The sequence below is a fragment of the Sapajus apella genome, unplaced genomic scaffold, assembly GCF_009761245.1.
Source record: "Sapajus apella isolate SASKATOON/1434 unplaced genomic scaffold, GSC_monkey_1.0 scaffold62, whole genome shotgun sequence".
In the NCBI taxonomy this organism is placed as follows: domain Eukaryota; kingdom Metazoa; phylum Chordata; class Mammalia; order Primates; family Cebidae; genus Sapajus; species Sapajus apella.
The window spans coordinates 9753845-9772876 of record NW_022437002.1 but is presented as its reverse complement, the minus strand read 5'-3'; positions in this window follow the sequence as shown (position 1 = coordinate 9772876).

Genomic DNA, 19032 nt, shown 5'->3' with positions numbered 1-19032 from the left:
CTAGAGTGCAGTGGTGCGATCTTGGCTCACTGCAACCTCTGCCTCCCAGGTTCAAGCACTTCTCCTGCCTCAGCCTCCCAAGTAGCTGGGATTACAGGCGTGCACCACCATGCCTGGCTAATTTTTTGTATTTTTAGTAGAAATGGGGTTTCACCATGCTGGCCAGGCTGGTCTCAAACTCCTGACCTCATGATCCACCTGCCTCAGCCTCCCAAAGTGCTGGGATTATAGGCGTGAGCCACTGTGCTCAGCTAGAGATGGTTAATCTAAATCTAAGGGTTCAAAGACAGTCATCAGATCACCTTCTCTGTGATTCTTTTTTATTGACCTTCCCTTCATGATTGAGAAGGATAGAAGCAGTTCCAAGCATCCCATTTCCATAGGACAATGTCCAGGTGTAGAAGAGGGAATGGCCCTATTTTATAATCCTTTTACCAAGTAAGATAAGCTCTTCTAGAGGCTCTCAGTAGATTTCACATCACTTCTGATTGGCCTGAATTGTGTCATACAAGCAGATCCCTTGCCAAGGCCATTCAGAGGTGAGCAAAATCAGAAAGAAGGGCAAAAGGAAGGGGGTTTGCGTAAACAGCCAAAAGCCTTTCCCACATCTGCTCGGAGTCTATTTTCCCCTTCTTCCTTACAGAACTCGGACTGTGTTGAGAGAACCACCCTTCCCTGCTGTGGCTGGAGATGACAGATTTGTTCTGTGAAAGAGCAGAGCGAGAGAGTCTCCAGACACAGAACTACCAGGCAACAGGAGAGGGAGGAGTGAGGGGCATGCTGAAATCCAGGGGGATCTGGATCAATAAATGGCAAGAAGTCCAGCTCTTTACATCACTCAGCCGCAGGAACACTGACAGTCGTAGGTCAGCCTTCCAGGAGCTGGGCATGGTAGTGCATGCCTGTAGTCCCAGCTACTTGGGAGGCTGAGGCACTTTAGCACAGGAGTTTGAGGACAGCCTGAGCAAAATAGTGACACCTTGTCTCTAAAATAAATTAAAAAATTAAAGGTTAAAAAAAATTTTTTTTTTTGAGTTGGAGTCTCGTTCTGTCGCCCAAGCTGGAATGTAGTGGCATGATCTTGGCTTGCTTTAACCTCCGCCTGCCAGGTTGAAGCAATTCTTGTGCCTCAGGTTCCCGAGTAGCTGGGATTATAGGTGTGGGCCACCACGACTGGCTAGTTTTTGTATTTTTTTTTTTTTTTTTTTTTTGAGACGGAGTTTCACTCTTGTTACCCAGGCTGGAGTGCAATGGCGCAATCTCGGCTCACTGCAACCTCCGCGTCCTGGGTTCAGGCAATTCTCCCGCCTCAACCTCCTGAGTAGCTGGGATTACAGGCACGCGCCACCATGCCCAGCTAATTTTTTGTATTTTTAGTAGAGACGGGGTTTCACCATGTTGACCAGGATGGTCTCAATCTCTTGACCTCGTGATCCACCCGCCTCGGCCTCCCAAACTGTTGGGATTACAGGCTTGAGCCACCGCGCCCGGCTAGTTTTTGTATTTTTAGAAGAGACAGGGTTTCACCATGTTGGCCAGGCTGGTCTCTAACTTCTGACTTCAAATGATCCACCAGCCTCGGCCTCCCAATGTGTTGGGATTATAGGTGTGAGCCACTGCCACTGCACCTGGCCATAAATTCTTTTTTTTTTTTTTTTTTAGACAGAGTCTTGCTCTGTAACCTAGTGCTGGAGTGCAGTGGCACGATCTTGGTTCACTGCAACCTCTGCCTCCTGGGTTCAAGCAATTCTCTTGCCTCGGCCTCCCGAGTAGCTGGGACTACAGCTATGTGCCACCATGCCCAGCTAATTTTTGTATTTTTAGTAGAGACAGGGTTTCACTGTGTTGGCCAGGATGGTCTTGATATCCTGACTTTGTGATCCACCCGCCTCAGCCTCCCAAAGTGCTGGGATTACAGGCATGATCTCCCACGCCCCAAAAAATGTTTTTTAAGTCAACCTTCCAAGCAGAAGTCCAAGTGACTCCCTGGAGAAAAATAAATACTCTTGGGAAAAGTTCTGCACAGAATGACATGGAGACCCTTGATGAAAATCCTCTACATACTGAAAAGTTAGCTTACTGCCTGATCAACCCAGAGTGAAAACACATAAATCAGCAAACATGCTTCTTGCATTCAGATATTTCAATCAGCTTTCTAGTGCCTCACTGTAAATGTGAATAATGAATAATTCCCAGACATTTAGTGAAAGCTCCCTGAATGAAAGGCAGATATAATAACAAGCAAGCAGACAAAAAAAAAGAAACAAAGGAAGAAAATGGAGAAGAAAGAGTGAGAGCTAGCCTGGTACAGTGGCTCATGCCTGTAATCCCAGCACTTACGGAGGCTGAGGCAAGGGAATTGCTTGAACCCAGGAGGTTGAGGCTGTGGTGAGCCATGATAGCGCTACTGCACTCCAGCCTTTTTTTCTTTTGAAGTGAGACCCACCAAAAAAAAAAAAAAAAAGAAAAAAAGAAAGAAAAAAGAATGAAAGAGTTGATGAGAAGGAAACAGAATGGAGCTAGCCAAGTAAACAGATTTTCATATTCATGAAACAAAAACAGAATGTTATATAAATGTGGGGGGGGGAGATTGATCAGAAAGCAATAAAAAGCTCTTGGAAATTAAAATAACAGAGGCTAAATTTAAAATTTTGTTATAATAGAAAGTTTTAGATGATAAAGTCAAGGAATCTCACAGGAAGTAGAAAAATAAACAAACCAACCCCGAAGAACCTTTCCGAACACTGAAACAACGAATTATCAAAGAACTCATAAAATGAAATTTCCTGGGACATGACTTTCCAGATTGCAGTAGCCCCCTAAGTGAGCAACGAGTGAAACATGACCCACACGGGACCGTCACTATGAAACTTTAGGACATTGAAAACAAAGAGAAGATCCAAAAAGCTTTCAAAGAAAAAGAAGTCACATATCAAGGATTTGGAATTAGAATGGCCCTGGAAAGCAGAAGGCAGGGGAGAATTTCTTCCAAAATTCTTAGGAAAAATAATTTTGGACCTAGAATTCTACAATTAGTTTTAAAATTGTGAGGGTGGTATATTCAACCTTGTAGTCCAGTAGAATGAAAAAAAAATTTAAAAACAATTATGAGGGTGGAATGGACTTTTTTTTTTTTTTTTTTTTTTTGAGATAGGATCTCACTCTGTCACCCAGGCTGGAGTGCAGTGGTGCAATCTTGACTCACTTCAACCTCTGCCTCCTTGGCTCAGATGATCCTCCCATCTCAGCCCCTCAAGTAGCTGGGACTGCGCCACCATGCCTGGCTAATCTTTCAATTTTGTCAGAAACAAGGTTTTGCCATGTTGCCCAGACTGGTGTTGTATAGACGTTTTTTTTAGGTATTCAAGGTCTCCATTTTTTTCTCCTGTGCTCTTTTTCTCAGGAAGCTACCAAAGGATATAATAGAGAAGTAAATTAAAAAGATGAGGAGGAACTTGGGATCCAGTAAAAAGGAAATCTAACATAGAGAAAAGCTCAGGGAGTACCAGGGCAGTATCTGTGCAGCAAGTTGAAAGAGCAGTCTGTTCAGTGGAAGCAGGAGGACACCCTTTCAGAGCAGCTGAAATTGATAGATAGGCTAGGCCTGGTGTGGTGGCTCCCACCTGTAATCCCAGGACTTTGGAAGCAGAGGCAGGTGGATCACCTGAAGTCAGGAGTTGGAGACCAGCCTGGCCAACATGGTGAAACCCCATCTCTATAAAAAGTACAAAAATTAGCTGGGTGTGGTGGCACACACCTGTAATCTCAGCCACTCAGGAGGCTGAGGCAGGAGAATCACTTGAGCCCCGGAGGCAGAGGTTGCAGTGAGCTGAGAGTGTGTCACTACACTTTCCTTTTTCATTGACCCTATGCGGTTGTCTTTTTTTTTTTTTTTGAGGCAGAGTTTCACTCTGTCACCCAGGCTTAAGTGCAGTGATGTGATCTCGGCTTACTGCAACGTCCTCCTCCTAAGATCAAGTGATTTTCCTGCCTCAGCCTCCCAAGTAGCTGGAATTACAGGTGCCCTCCACCAGGCCCAGTAAATTTTTGTATTTTTAGTAGAGATGGGGTTTCACCATGTTGGTCAGGCTGGTCTCAAACCCCTGACTTCAGGTGATCTGCCTGCCTCAGCCTCCCAAAGTATTGGGATTACAGGTGTGACCCACTGAGCCCGACTTGGATTTTTTTTTTTTTTTTTTTTTGAGCCAGAGTTGCTCTGTCTTTCAGGCTGGAGTGCAGTGGCAACCTCCGCCTCCTGGATTCAAGTGAGTCTCCTGCCTCAGCCTCACGAGTAGCTGGATTACAGACATGCACCACCGCACCTGCTAATTTCTGTATTTTTAGTAGAGATGGATTTTCTCCATGTTGGCCAGGCTGATCTTGAACTCATGACCTCAGATGATCTGCCTGCCTTGGCCTCCCAAAGTGCTGAGATTACAGGAATGAGCCATCACGCCAGGCCATATCATTTTTTAGGTTAAATCACTAGTGAATATATTACAATTTATACCATTTTTCGCTGTTGAACAAAGTACTGACCTGTGATTACACTTCCTTTCTTGTACAGTATTTGTTTCTCCTCGAGTTAATGATTTGTTTTCTACTTTTTTTTTTTCTTGAGACAGTATCTCACTCCATCGCCCAGGCTGGAGTGCAGTGGCGTGATCATGGCTCACCGAAGCCTTGACCTCCTGGTCCCAAACAATCCTCTCCCCTCAGCCTCCCGAGTAGCTGGGGCTGTAGACATGCACCACCAAGCCGCACTAATTTTTGTATTTTTAGTAGAGATGGGGGGGGGTCTCATTATGCTTCCCAGGCTGGTCTCGAACTCCTTGGCTCAAGCAATCCGCCTGCCTTGGCTCCCAAAGTGCTGGGATTACTGGCGTGAGCCACTGTGCCTGGCTCTATATCTTTATAAGATTTTTTTTTCCTAAACTCTCCAACACAACATTTAAATTCCTCTGAATCTAATTTTTATACAGTCTTCATATTAGGATGCTTATCAATTAATAAACAAAACAGAATGGTCAGATGACAAGTGCTGTAGAGAGAGGCAAAGCAGGAGGTGGGGATAGGGAATGCGGGGCTGGGGAAATTTGACAATTTCTAACAGGTTGGGCAGGGAAGACCTCCCTGAGCGGGTGGCCTGAGGGAGAGAGGAAGAAAACTGTGCAGACATTTGGAAGAAGTGAGTTCCAGGAAGAAGAAACAGCAAGTTCATTTTCCTGGAGACAGGGAACATGCCTCATGTGTTTTCGTGCGTCAGCTAGAATTTTCACTTGCATATTTTACTGTCAGTTCCGCTACCTACCTCCCCAACCAAGGGCACCTCAATCTCTAAGGCACACGTCTTTAAACTTTAGTAACTGTTGATGCACTTTTCTTTAATGTTTATTTTTTAAACATAAGACCAGCCTGGGCAACACAGTGAGACCCCATCTCTAAAAAAACAAAATAAAACAGAATTGAAGCACAGACCTAAAGGCAGAAATAAACATGTCATGTTTGTGAGGCATGCTCTGTTGCCCAGGCTGGAGTGCAGCGGCAAGATCATAGTTCACTGCAGCCTTGAACTCCTGGGCTCAAGCGTTCCTTCTGCCTCAGCCTCCCCAGTAGGTATGACTACAGGTGGCACTACTATGCCTGGCTGATTAAAATTTTAATTAATTAATTAATTAATTAAATAGAGATGGGATTTCACCATGTTGGTCAGGCTGGTCTCAAACTCCTGACTTTGTGATCCACTCACCTCAGCCACCCAAAGTGCTAGGGTTATTAGGCATGAGCCACCGCGCCTGGCCCTAAAATTTTTTTAATTAGTTGGGAATCTCAAACTCCTAGCCTCGAGTGATCTTCTCACTTCAGCCTTCCAAGTAGCTGAGATTGTAGGTGACACCACCATGTCCAACAATGCACTTTTTAATTTCCAGTATACAAATGGTAACCAAGTCATATTGATAATGCTTGCAAAATGTTTTCATTCTTTCCCTTTTTCTATATTCCCAGTGTCACCATATATCAATCCTATAATGATAGAATTATAGAATATTAGGACTATCAGTCTTCTTAGAAACCACCTAGTTAAGTCCATCTTACTAAGGCTACTTCTCTGCAAACTCTCAGCTATGTCTCCAGAGTACCAGAGAAAGCTTAATTATACCACATCTGGGTTTTTCCTCTGCCCAAACGCAATGTATTCTGCCTGCTGCTCACACATGAGTGCTACCTGCACACTGTCCCATTCCTCCCCCACCTGCCCTACAGGAGTACCCTACTGGCTACCTTGGCAGGGCTTTCTCAGCTGCTGATCCAACATGATCTCCTACATTTAAAATGAGCCTGGGCGTGGTAGTTTATGCCTGTAATCCCAGCACTTTTGGAGGCCAAGGAGGGAGGATCGCTTGAGTCCAGGTGTTCAAGACCAGCCTAGGCAACATATTGAGAGGCTGCCTCTGCAAAAAATTTAAAAATTAGCTAGGTATGGTGGCATGTGTCTGTAATCCCAGCTACTCAGAAGGCTGAGGTAAGAGGATCACTTGAGCCCAGGAGTTTGAGGGCAGCAGAGCAAGATCCTATCTAAAAAGAAAGAAAGAAAGAAAGAAAAAGAAAGAAAGAAAGAAAGAAAGAAAGAAAGAAAGAAAACAAAACAGCTGGGCGTGGTGGCTCACGCCTGTAATTCCGCACTTTGGGACGCTGAAGTGGGGGATCATGAGGTCAGGAGTTCGAGACCAGCCTGGTCAACATGGTAAAACCCCATCTCTACAAAAAATACAAAAATTAGGTGGGCATGATGGCACGCACCCGTAATCCCAGCTCCTTGGGAAGCTGAGGCAGGAGAATTGCTTGAACTGGGATCCTGGAGGCGGAGACTGCATGAGCTGGGATCATGCCACTGCACTCCAGCCTGGGCTACAGAGCGAGACTCCATCTCAAAAACAAACAAACAAGCAAAACAAAACACCTGACATTCAAGTTACATTGATCTCCTTTCACTGTCTCTCAAACATGCCATGTTTGTTTCTGCCTTTACGCCTGTGCTTCAGTTCTGTTTAATTTTATTAGTTTAGAGATGGGGTCTCACCATGTTGTCCGGGCTGGTCTTGAACTCTTGGATTCAAGTGATCCTCCCACCTTTGCCTCCGGAAGTGTTGTGATTACAGGTGTGAGCCACTGCACCCAGCCTAATTCTCTTTTGTAATAACTTTTCTTTTTCCTTCCTATTCAGATTTCACTCCATCCCTCAAGACGTCTCCCAACCACAGTTTCTCTATGGCTAGTTCCCTACTGGGTGGAGCAGAAGCCATGTTAGCTGTGTTTTAGGATGCTTGACTGCTCCCACACACCATCCTCACAGCTATCTTGTGTTATGGGTGAGGGAATTCCTTATGTTACAGATGAAGAAACAAAGGCTCAGAGAGATAGGGAGAGGCTGGGGTAGGGTTTGAGCCCACATTTGCCTGTGCTCTTAATTGTCGCACAATAAATACTCTCTCCTGAACCTGGTGCACAGTAGGTGTTTGTAGATGTTAGCTGAGTTGTTCATGAGCTGTTTCATATATGCTGGGATCTCATCACCCTCCAACTGGCCATGTCATGAGGCTTATGGAACAGAATGAGAGCAGGAAAAACCTTCCCTTACCAAGGACCTACCCTGTGCGAGATTCAGTCCCACATTCAGTAAGTGTGGAGAAATACCAGGAGGTAAAACCAAAGATGCAAAAGTGGTTGACTCTGGGGACTGAAACTCGGGGATGGGAGGAGGAAGCAGAGGATTTCTATTTCAATTATAAGTCTTGTAGTACTATTTCACTTTTAATTCTATGTACAATATTACTTTGATCAAAAATGAAAGTGAATTTAAACAAATTAAATAGGGAAGTGTGGACTAGTGGACTACCTTTTAGAACTTTGGATATGGAGAGAAGGAAATATAGGGCAATAACCCTCTTACATATTTGTAGTAAGTCTTAAACAAACAAGGCATTTACACAATGTTTGGCCTAGAACCAGCAGCAAGAATGATTATAACATGAAGCAGAACATAGGATCAAGGTTCATCATGGGATCATTAGACCTGAGAGATGTCATTTTAAGAACAGGCTATGATAATAAGAGATTATTATGGTCTCCACCAAAGCAGAAAAGATGCTACATCCTTCCCTGTCCTTCTACTTCCTCCAGATCCTTTTCTCTCTCCATTCCTTCCTTTTCTTTCTTTCTTTTAGTAGTGACAGGGTCTGGTTATGTTGCTTAGGCTGGTTTCAAAATCCCAGGCTCAAGCAGTCCTCCCTCCTCAGCCTCCTAAAGTACTGGGATTACAGGTGTGAGCCACCACACCTGGCTGTTTCCTCCACATTTTTCTCTTGACTGAATTCACCCAATAAACTAATTATCCCTAACAAGGAGGCCACACCCCCACATACATACCCCTTCCCTCTATCCCAACCCTTAAACCTGAGAAAAGTTAAATGTCCCTAGGATGTTTTAGTTTCTAGGAAAGGGAGTTTGGAAGGGAATATTGAATTATGTTATCAAATTTTCAGTCATTCACTCATTCAATGCATATTTATTGAGTGCATGCTGTGTGCCAGCCATAGTTCTAGGCACTGAAGACCTAGTGATGAACAAAGCAACAAGCTTTACACCTTCATAGTGTTTACATATAGTGTCACAATGACCAGAGCAGCTACTTGGGCAGCTAAGGCCTCTGGCAAGGCCATTTGCACTGTCTGGTCTGATGCAGTGGAATAAAATAGAAGAAATGACTTGGGAAACCTGGCCATTCACATCTCTCTGCTTACGTTACCATCTTTGTGCCAGATGACCCTGTCCCCTCAACCACAGCTCTTTGGATCAGTAACAGACATCTGACCCAAGCTGAGCAATTAGATTCTACCCCCAAGAATTTGCCAAAATTTAGATGTGGGAGGTGAGTTGAAAGATCATTCAGAGTGAGGGCCACAGCAGAAACCAGAGTCAACACCGTGACAAGCCAAGATCATGGGCAGCCCAGATGAGGAGCAGATGCTTGGAGCAGGTTGAAGCAAGCAGTCTGTCTGCAAAGAGGAAAACGTGGCATCTATGCTGTAAGAAGAAACCAAACAGCACTGGACCCAGGGAGGAAAGAGTAAAAGAGAATGAGCAAAAGACTCTTTTTAAAAGGAGAAAGCAGCTGCCTCAGTATCAGAGAGCTTCCAGACCCAGCTCCAATTCCCACCAGGCTGTCCAATTCATTCTTGGGAGATGTTTTCATCCACAAAATGACTCCTGTCTCCTCTTGAGTTGGTTTGAATAGTTCTTTTTTGTTGTTCTCACTAGGAGAATGTATATTTATATAATAAGCCTATAAGTTGATAAATAGTAATTCTCTGAAAGTTTTAAATTCACTTTCCAAAGTTTGTTTTTTTTTTTTTTAAGAGATGAAATTTCATTCTTGTCGCCCAGGCTGCAGTGCAAGCGCGTCATCTCAGCTCATCGCAACCTCCGCCACCCAGGTTCAAGCAATTCTCCTGCCTCAGTCTCACTAGTAGCTGGGATTACAAGAGCACACCACCACCGCCCCTGGCTAATTTTTGTATTATTAGTAGAGACAGGGTTTCACCATGCTGGCCAGGCTGGTCTCGAACTCCTGACCTCAGGTGATCCACTCGCCTCGGCCTCCCAAAGTGCTGGGATTACAGGCATGAGCCACTGTGCCCGGCCTCCAGAGGTTTTTTTTAAATATTTTTTTTTGTTTTTGCTGTTTTGTTATGGTTTCTTTCTTTTCTTTTTTCTGTCTTTTCTTCTTTTTCTTTTTTGGTCCTTAGAAAATCCGAGACTCATCGTTCAGACAAAGCAAGGCCAGCACTGGCTGAGATAGGGGTGAGGGGCTTGGTGGTCCTTTGCTGCAAAAAGCAGGGTGCTTAGCCAGGGCCTCTCATCTCCCGGCAATCTTGAGTCAGGGGAGAGGAGGAAAGAGAAGGGAACTGGATGGGGTCCTTGGTCCTGTGGGGTAGCTGTGGCACCCTCTGCTAGAACTTTCCTCCAGGCCTTTTCTGGACAAGGAACATGGGACTTTGGCTTGGATGTGAGAGGCCTTGAAGGGACCTCAAGGGCAAAGGAAGAGACTTGGGTGTGGAGGAGCATCCCCAGGACATAGAGGGAACCTGTTTTACTGTAGGGATCCACTGTCCCTCCACATAGGTTAAAAAACAACACATCAGATATGAGGGAATTTCCAAAAGTTTATGGAAAAATTGAATTAAAAGGTAGAAATAAAAAATACAAACATTGTAAGCTTCATCAAGATCAGGAAACTTGAAAATAATACCAGCCATTTAGTCCATCACTAAAGAACAGAGGGTCCTGGGAAAGTGACCATGTCAGTGCAATCTTTTTAACATGATTACTTGAAGAAAAATGGGTGCCCTTTACAGATTTTTTAAAATTAGGAAACAGAAAGAAGTCTGAAGGAGCCAAGTCAGCACTGCAAGGTGGATGTCTAATGATTTCCCATCAAAACTCCCACAAAATTGCCCTTGTTCGATGAAGAGGAATGGGGAGGAGCATTGTTGTGGTAGAGAAAGACTCTATGGTGAAGCTCTCTTGCGTGTTTTTCTACTAAAGCTTTGGCTAATTTTATCAAAACACTCTCATAATAAGTAGATAGTATTAGTTTTTGGCCCTTTAGAAAGTCAACAAGCAAAATGCTTTGAGCATCTCCCAAAAAATGGATGCCATGACCTTGCTCTTGACAGGTTCACTTTTGGTTTGACTGGACACTTCCTCCTCTCGGTAGCCATTGCTTTGATTGTGCTTTGTCTTCAGGATTGTACTGGTAAAGCCATGTTTTATCTCCTGTTACAATTCTTCAAATAAATGCTTCAGTATCTTCATCCCATTTGTTTAAAATTTGCGTTGAAAGCTCTGCTTTTGTCTGCAGCTGATCTGAGCACAGTCGTTTTGGCACCCATTGAGAGGAAAGATTTCACAACTTTAATTTTTAAAAAATTTAAAAAAAAATTTTTTTTAAAGACAGAGTTTCACCATGTTGGTTGGGCTGGTCTTGAACTCCCGACCTCAGGTGATCTGCCTGCCTTGACCTCCAAAGTGCTTGGATTACAGGCATGAGCCACCACGCCCAGCCCCACAACTTTAATTTTTAGTTGGAGTTGGGTAAGCTGAACCAATTGGGTTGCCTATGGTGTTTGCTGTTATTTGTGCTCTTAATCGTTGGTCCTCTTCAATTAGAGCACAAATGAGATGAAAATTTTCCTGGAAAATTGATGTGGATGGTTGGCTGCTGCAGGCCTCACCTGCAACATCATCTCATCCCTTCTTAAAACCAGCTGCTGCTGGGTGTAGTGGCTCATGACTGTAATCTCAGCACTTTGGAAGGCCGAGGCAGGTGGATTGTTTGAGGTCAGGAGTTCAAGACCAGCCTGGCCAACATGGTGAAACCCCATCTCTACTAAAAAAATACAAAAATCAGCCAGGCATAGCGGCATGTGCCTGTATTCCCAGCTACTCGGGAGGCTGAGGCAGGAGAATCACTTGAACCTGGGAGGAAGAGATTGCAGTGAGCCAAGATGGCACAACTCCACTCCAGCCTAGGTGACAGATCCAGGCTCTGTCTCGAAACAGAACAAAACAAAACAACAAAAAAACAGCTATCCATTTGTAAACTGCTGATTTTTCTGGGGCATTGTATTAATCCATTCTCACACTGCTATAAAGAAGTACCTGAGACTGGGCAATTTATAATGAAAAGAGGTTTAATTGGCTCACAGTTGTGCAGGCTGAACAGGAAGCATGATGCTGGCATCTGCTTAGCTTCTGGGGAGGCTTCAGGAAACTTACAATCATGGTGGAAGTTGAGGGGGGAGTAGACATGTCACATAGTCAAAAGCAGAGGCAAGTTGGGTGGAAGGTTCCACACTTTTAAACAACCAGATCTTACCAGAACTCACTAACTATTGCAAGATAGCACCGAGGGGTTGGTACTAAACCATTAATGAGAAATCCACCCCCATGATCCAGTTACTTCCCACCGGGCCCCACCTCCAACACTGGGGATTACAACTCAACATGAGATTTGGGTGGAGACACAGATCCAAATCATATCAGGCATTACCCCTGCAAACTTTTTGTAAAGCTTCAGTGATTTTCTCATTCTTCCACCCAAGCTTCACCATAAATGTGGTGTTTGGTCTTCCTTCAATTTTAACATAATTCATGTTACTCTGATAAGGGCTCTTTTCAAACTGATATCTTATCCTTTTTAGTGCCTCAAAGTAGATCCTGTTCACACATGTTGTAACAGGTTAGTATCAGTTTATTTTGGTGCAATCCATGCAGAATTTTTTCATAGTATGTGATAATGTCTTCCTTCCTTCCTTCCTTCCTTCCTTCCTTCCTTCGCCTTCCTTCATTTCTTTCTTTCTCTTTCTTTCTTTTTCTTTCTTCTTTATCTTTCTCTTTTTTCTTTCTTCTCTCTCTCTCTCACTTTCTTCCTTTCTCTCTCTCCCTCTCTCTCTCTTTCTTGCTTTTTCTTTCTTCTTCTTTCTTTTTTCCTGAGGCAAAGTCTCACTATGTTGCCTGGGCTGGTCTTGAGCTCCAGGGCTCAAATGATCCTCTTGCCCCAGATATGAGACACTGCACCTGGCCTGTAATATGCATTTTCTGTTAACTTTTTGGAGACCCCTCAGCCGGGTGCCGTGGCTCATGCCTGTAATTCCAGCACATAGGGAAGCAGAGGCAAGAGGATAGTTGACCTATCTGGACAACATAGCGAGACCCCATTCTCAATATAAAAAATAAATAAATAATAAGAATGAAGACCCCTCGTATATTTACCAGACCAGAAACACTAACCTCAAGAGTCTTGCTTACCTCTACCGTGTGTGTGCGTGTGTGTGTGTGTGTGTGTGTGTGTGTGTGTAGGTGGGTAGGAGAGAATCTCCTGGCCAACCGATAAAGAGAAGAGAGCCTACCTTCCCTTCCCCACTCACCCCCCAAAAAGGACTGAGAGAGCACTTCACAAAGATACAGACTCAGAGGAATGGCTACTGTAGAGGCCCACACTATGGGAAGGGGGAAACGGGCTCTCCCAGGCCCTACCAGAGGCCATGAGGAGGGGTGTTTGATCTGAGTCTCACCAGGGGCCTCATAGTCATTCTCATTGTATGGAGCTATAGAGAAGGTTTTGTAGGCAAGGGCACCAGAAACGGCACTGGGGGCTCGTTGTGGTGCCAGGTGGATAAGGCAGTATTGGCCTGGTCAGGGGCACCTCTCTCTGCAGCTCCTCAGCCCTGATGAAGCTCTTGTCCCCTTCCAGGACCTTGAAGGAGGTGATGACTTGACTGTGTCTATGTTGGCGGTCTCCCAAGGCCTGAAGTGGATGAAGTCTTGGGAGGCCACAAGGCTGCTATGGCTGGGGTCAACCACACTCATGATGCAGTTGAACTCAGCATTGCTCTGCTGTTATCCTCCACGTCACAGCCCAAGCTGACGAAGCAGGCCTTAAACTCCTTCAGCCCCAGCACCCTACCATGGGTGTTGCCAGTGTGGCTGGAGGACACTTGAAACTCTTGCATCTGTTCCTGGCCAATGCCCTTGGTGTCGCAGGTGAGGATCTGGCTCTTGACCTCACTGATTGTGTGGGCAATGGTGGTAAGCAGCTGCTTCCAGCCCATGCAGATGTGTTCCACCTTGTAGCTGATATGCTTGTTGTGGAAGATGAAGACCTCCTGGAGGAGCTGGGGCTCTGCTTCAGCCGGTCCAGGTTCAGCTTGTGGTCCATGATGCTTTGCTCGTATTGCTTCAGGTTTAGCTGGTCCTCCAGGGTCCCCTTCATCTTGATGGAGATGTACCCAATTTCCTGCATCTTGGTCTGGATCCAGGGCCCCATGACACTGGGGAGAACTGTGGTGGAGGTGCTCATTGGACTGCTGCTTGCTCTGCTCCTTCAGAAGGGCATAATCCTGCTTTGGCACCAGCTGCTGCACCTTTGCCCACTGGGAGTGGATGATCTGGATGGGGTGGTGGTGGGGTGACAATGCTGTAGGGGTTGCTGCCTGACAGTTTGGTATGTTTGCTTGAGACGTGGACCATCACCTGCGGAAGTCTGGCTTGCAGACCCTGACTTAATGACGGATGAATGAATGCACTCTCACACCATTACAGTGATACAAGTGGGCTAGGGATGGCCATTGACTGCTTTCAGAGGCGAAATGCAACCAATTGACAAAGACCCTCTGTCCATCCACACTTTTATTCCATAGACTTTACAATAAAGGTTCTAAGTTAACACATTTGTGGATAATTAACATGGTTAAGAGAATGGTTTTACTACTGATAAAAGCTTTAGGTTCCAGGGCCCAGAGTAAATACTATTAACAGGTAATTCCCCTTTGATCTTCCCCTGAGAGGACCACCCAGCACAAAATTTACATTAGTACACAGAGTGGAGACAAAGGGATGTGGGGTAAGCAGACGTAAACTTGGAAGGCCTTTGATTGCCTCTCTTTCCTATGCTAATGTTAATGAGGCAGCTGCCTTCAGCATGCCTCAATAAAACCTTTTGGCCTTCCAAAAGGTTTGAGATCACAATCTACAACTTTTCCTGATAGTTAATATCTCGTCAGCCACCCCAAGTGAATATCAACATGTGCTCCCTATGATCCTCTGGGCCTCCTTGTGGATGGCCAGGATAGCCTCTTTCTCCCTGTCGGTATCTGGCAGGGTCAACTTTTGGCTGTGGGCTGAGATCAGGCCCTGGATCTTCTTGGTGGTATAGATGATGAGCATGTCCTGGAGCTCCTCCATGGCGCTCTCCATCCAGTTGTAGAAGGTGCTGCCCACTTGGCATACTCCAGGCGCAGATGATCAGTGACCTCCAGCCGTGTCTTCATTCTCTCCAGAGCTTCCCTGTGACTGTGGGTCAGAGAGCCCATGGCTTCCCACTGCTCTCAGATCTTCTGGCGCTGGGCATTGGCATTGTGGGAGTCACAGTAATCCAGCTCATTGAGTTCCTGGGAAATGTCCTCTACGATATTGTGAAATATATATTTGGTCTTCAATCCTGTTTCCTGGCATAAAAATCGTTAGAATTTCCGAAACCATGTCCTTTCGCATGCTGATGAGTTGATGGTCTTTAGGATGGAGGCTGGTCACCAGAAAGACCAAGGCATAATTAGAGGGTTGGGACTTTCAGCTCCACCACCCTACCCCTGAGAAGGGAAGAGTGACTGAAGATTAAGTTGATCAGCAATAGCCAGTGGTTTAATCAATCATGCCCATATAATGAAGCCTCCATAAAGCCCCAAAAGGACAGGGTTCACAGAGCTTCTGGAGAGCTGAATACATGGAGGTTCCCGAAGGGTGGCAACCCCAGAGAGGGCATGGAATCTCCAAGTCCCCTTTCCCACACTTTGCCCTAGGCATCTCTTCATCTGTATCCTTTGTAATATCCTGTATAATAAAAAAAAGCCAATTTAAGCAAAGTGTTTTTCTGAGCTTTGTGAGCTGCTCTAGCAAATTAATGGACTCCAAGGAGGAGGAAGCAGGAATCCCAATTCATAGCTGGTTGGTCTGAAGCACAGGCAAAAATAATTGGGCTTGTGATTAGCATCTGAAGTGGAGGCAGTCTCGTAGGACTGAACCCTTACCCTGTGGGATCTGACACTATCTCCAGGTAGAGAATACTATAATTGAATTGAACTGGAGGACAACCAGCTGGTGTCTGCTGCAGATTTGATTGCTTGTTCGGTGGGTGTGGAAAAACTCACACATTTGGTCACAGAAGCATTCTGGGTTGTGTGAGAGCAAAGGAAAAACAGTTTGAGTTTTTTCCACTCTCAGAGCCTCAATCAGCTCCACCAAGTCCTGGTGTATGGCCAGATCACTCTCGAAGGCTTCATGGTTGTGGGTAAGGGCTTTGATGTCTGATAGGGTGGCCATCTCATGGTCCCGCTGCTTAGGCATGGCTTCCTTCTCATCGGTCCAGGCCTCATGGATGCAAGCCTTCTGCTGGAACTTCTCAGCCAAGTGGTTGATATGCTGCAGCCTATGGATCTCATTCAGCAGCAACTCCTCATGTCCCTTCTTGGCCTGCTCCAGGTACTGCCCACCACGGTTGATCTTCGAGACCATCTTACTCTCAGAGTGCATGAAGGTGGGCTGGTTGCTTGGTACAGCTTGGTCTGCAGCGTGTTGAAGGTGATCTCCAGCTGGCCTCTCTCCTGCACCTTGGACAGCTTGTGGATGCACCAGTAGTCACGAAAGACTTCTGCTGCATCTCCTGGAAGGTCTTTTGGGGGATGGGGTACTCCAGCCAGGGGCTGGTGTGCTGACTCCACTCCAGGAGATCACTGGCCAGCCTCCTGTAATTTTCTATCAACTGCTCATGCCCCTGGTAGACAGCCAGCACCTTGCAGTTCTGCTTGGTGGCAGTCTCTACTAAAAATACAAACAATTAGCCAGGCATGGTGGTGCACACCTGTGATCTCAGTTACTTAGGAGGCTGAGAGAGAAGAATTGCTTGAACCCAGGAGGCAGAGGTTGCAGGGAGCTAAGATCATGCCTCTATACTCCAGCCTGCACAACAGAGCAAGACTCTGTTTCAAAAAAAAAAAAAAAAAAAAAGAAAGAAAAGTAAGAAAGAAAGAAAAGAAAAAGGAAGTCTGGACATAGTGGCTCACACCTGTAATCCTAACACTCTGGGAGGCTGAGGCAGGTGGATCACCTGAGGTCAGGAGTTTGAGACCAGCCTGAGCAAAATGGCGAAACCCTGTCTCTAAAATACAAAATTAGCTAGGCATGGTGGTGTGCACCTGTAATCTCAGCTACTTGGGAGGCTGAGGCAGGAGAATCACTTGAACCCGAGAGGCCGAGGTTGCAGTGAGTGAGATCACATCATTGCACTCCAGCCTGCGAGACAGAGCAAGACTTGGTCTCAAAAAAAAAAAAAAAATTATATAGTGTTAGTTTAACGATACTGATTTTCTTTTAGTTACTGTTTATATTATATACTGTTTGCACATACTATACTATTTGTTTGTTTGCAACCTTTGCTTTAACATGTCTGTATCCTTATGTGGAAGTTTTTTAAAGCAGTATAAAGTCGCTATTTAAAACCCAATCTGGGCCAGGTGTGGCGGCTCATGCCTAAAATCCCAGCACTTTGGGAGGCTGAGGCAGATGGATCACATGAGCTCAGGAGTTCAAGAGCAGCCTGGGCAACTTGGTGAAACCTCATCTCTACAAAAAAAAAGACATATCCCTGTAGTCCCAGCTGCTTAAGACACTGAGGTGTGATGATCAGTCAAGTTCAGGAGGCAGAGGTTGCAGTGAGCTGTGATCATGCCACTGAACTCCAGCCTGGGTAACAGAATGAGACCTTATCCCAAAAAACAAACAAACAAAAAAACCAACCTGGACTGGCCATGATGACTCTTCCCTATAATTCCATTACTTTGAGAGGCTGAGGCAGGTGGATCACTTGAGCTCAGGAGTTCAAGACCAGCCTGGGCAACATGGTGAACCCTCATGTCTACCAAAAATGTAATACAAAAATTAGCTGAGCATGATGGCATATGCCTGCAGTCCCAGCTACTTAGGAGACTGAGATGACAGGATCACTCAAGTCCAGGAGGCAGAGATTGCAGTGAGCTGTGATCATACCGCTGACTCCAGCCTAGGTGGCAGAATGAGACCTTGCCTTAAACACAAAACAAAACACAGAAACCAGTCTGGGCTGGCAATGGTGGCTCTCCCCTGCAATCCCAGTGCTTTGGGAGGCTGAGGCAGGAGGATTGCTTGAGGCCAGCAGTTCAAGACCAGCCTGGATAACATAGCAAAACCCGGACTCTACAAACTTTTTTTTAAAAAATCAGCCAGGTGTAGTGGTACATGCCTGTAGTCCTAGCTACTTTGGAGGCTGAGGTGGGTGGATTGCTTGAACACGGCATTCCAGTCTGGGCAACAGAACAAGATCCTGTCTCTAAGAAAAGTTTTTTAATACTAAAAAACAAAAATAATAAGTAAATTAGAAACTCAATCTGACAATCTTAGTTTTATTTTATTTTATTTTATTTTTATTTTTATTTTTTTGAGATGAAGTCTCACTCTGTAGCCCAGGCTGGAGTGCAGTGGCACAATCTCTGCTCACCACGACCTCCGCCTTCCAGGTCCAATCATCTCCTACCTCAGCCTCCCAAGTAGCTGGGACCACAGGCGCATGCCACCACATCTGGCTAATTTTTTGTATTTTTAGTAGAGGCGGGGTTTCAGGGCATTAGCCAGGATGGTCTCGATCTCCTGACCTCGTGATCCGCCCGCCTCAGCCTCCCAAAGTGCTGGGATTATAGGCATGAGCCACCGTGCCTGGCCCCTGTTTTATTTTTTGAGACAGGGTTTCACTCTGTCACCCAGGCTGGAGTGCAGTGACATAATCATGGCTCACTGCAGCCTCAACCTCCCAGGCTCAAGTGATCTTCCCACCTCAGCAACTCAAGTAGCTGGGGCCACAGGTGTGCATCACCATGCCTAGCTAATTTTTGTATTCTTTTGTAGACACTAGGTTTCGCCATGTTGTCTAGGCTGGTCTCTACCACCTCAGCTCAAGTCACCCTCCTGCCTCAACTTCCCAGAGTGCTGGGATTACAGGCGTGAGCCACAGTACCTGGCCCAATCTTTGTTTTTAAATAGGAATATTTAGTCCATTTATATTTAAAATAGTTATTTATACATCTGAGTTTCAAGATATCAATAGTATTTGTATTGTAACTCTCCCACACGTTTGATGTTCCTTTTTTCCTCTCTTCTAAATCTTTTTAAATTATTTTTATTATTCCAAATGTTTCTACATTAGCTTGTTAGTAACATATTTTTGTTACTATTTTTCCATGATTACCATGGTAATTACAGCATGCATCCTTCACTTGCTAAAGTTTAATATAAATTAATTCTTTTACCACTTCATAGACAATGCAAGTACCTTAAAATACTTTACCTCCATTTATCTGCTCCCACACTGTGTGCTATTTTTGCGAT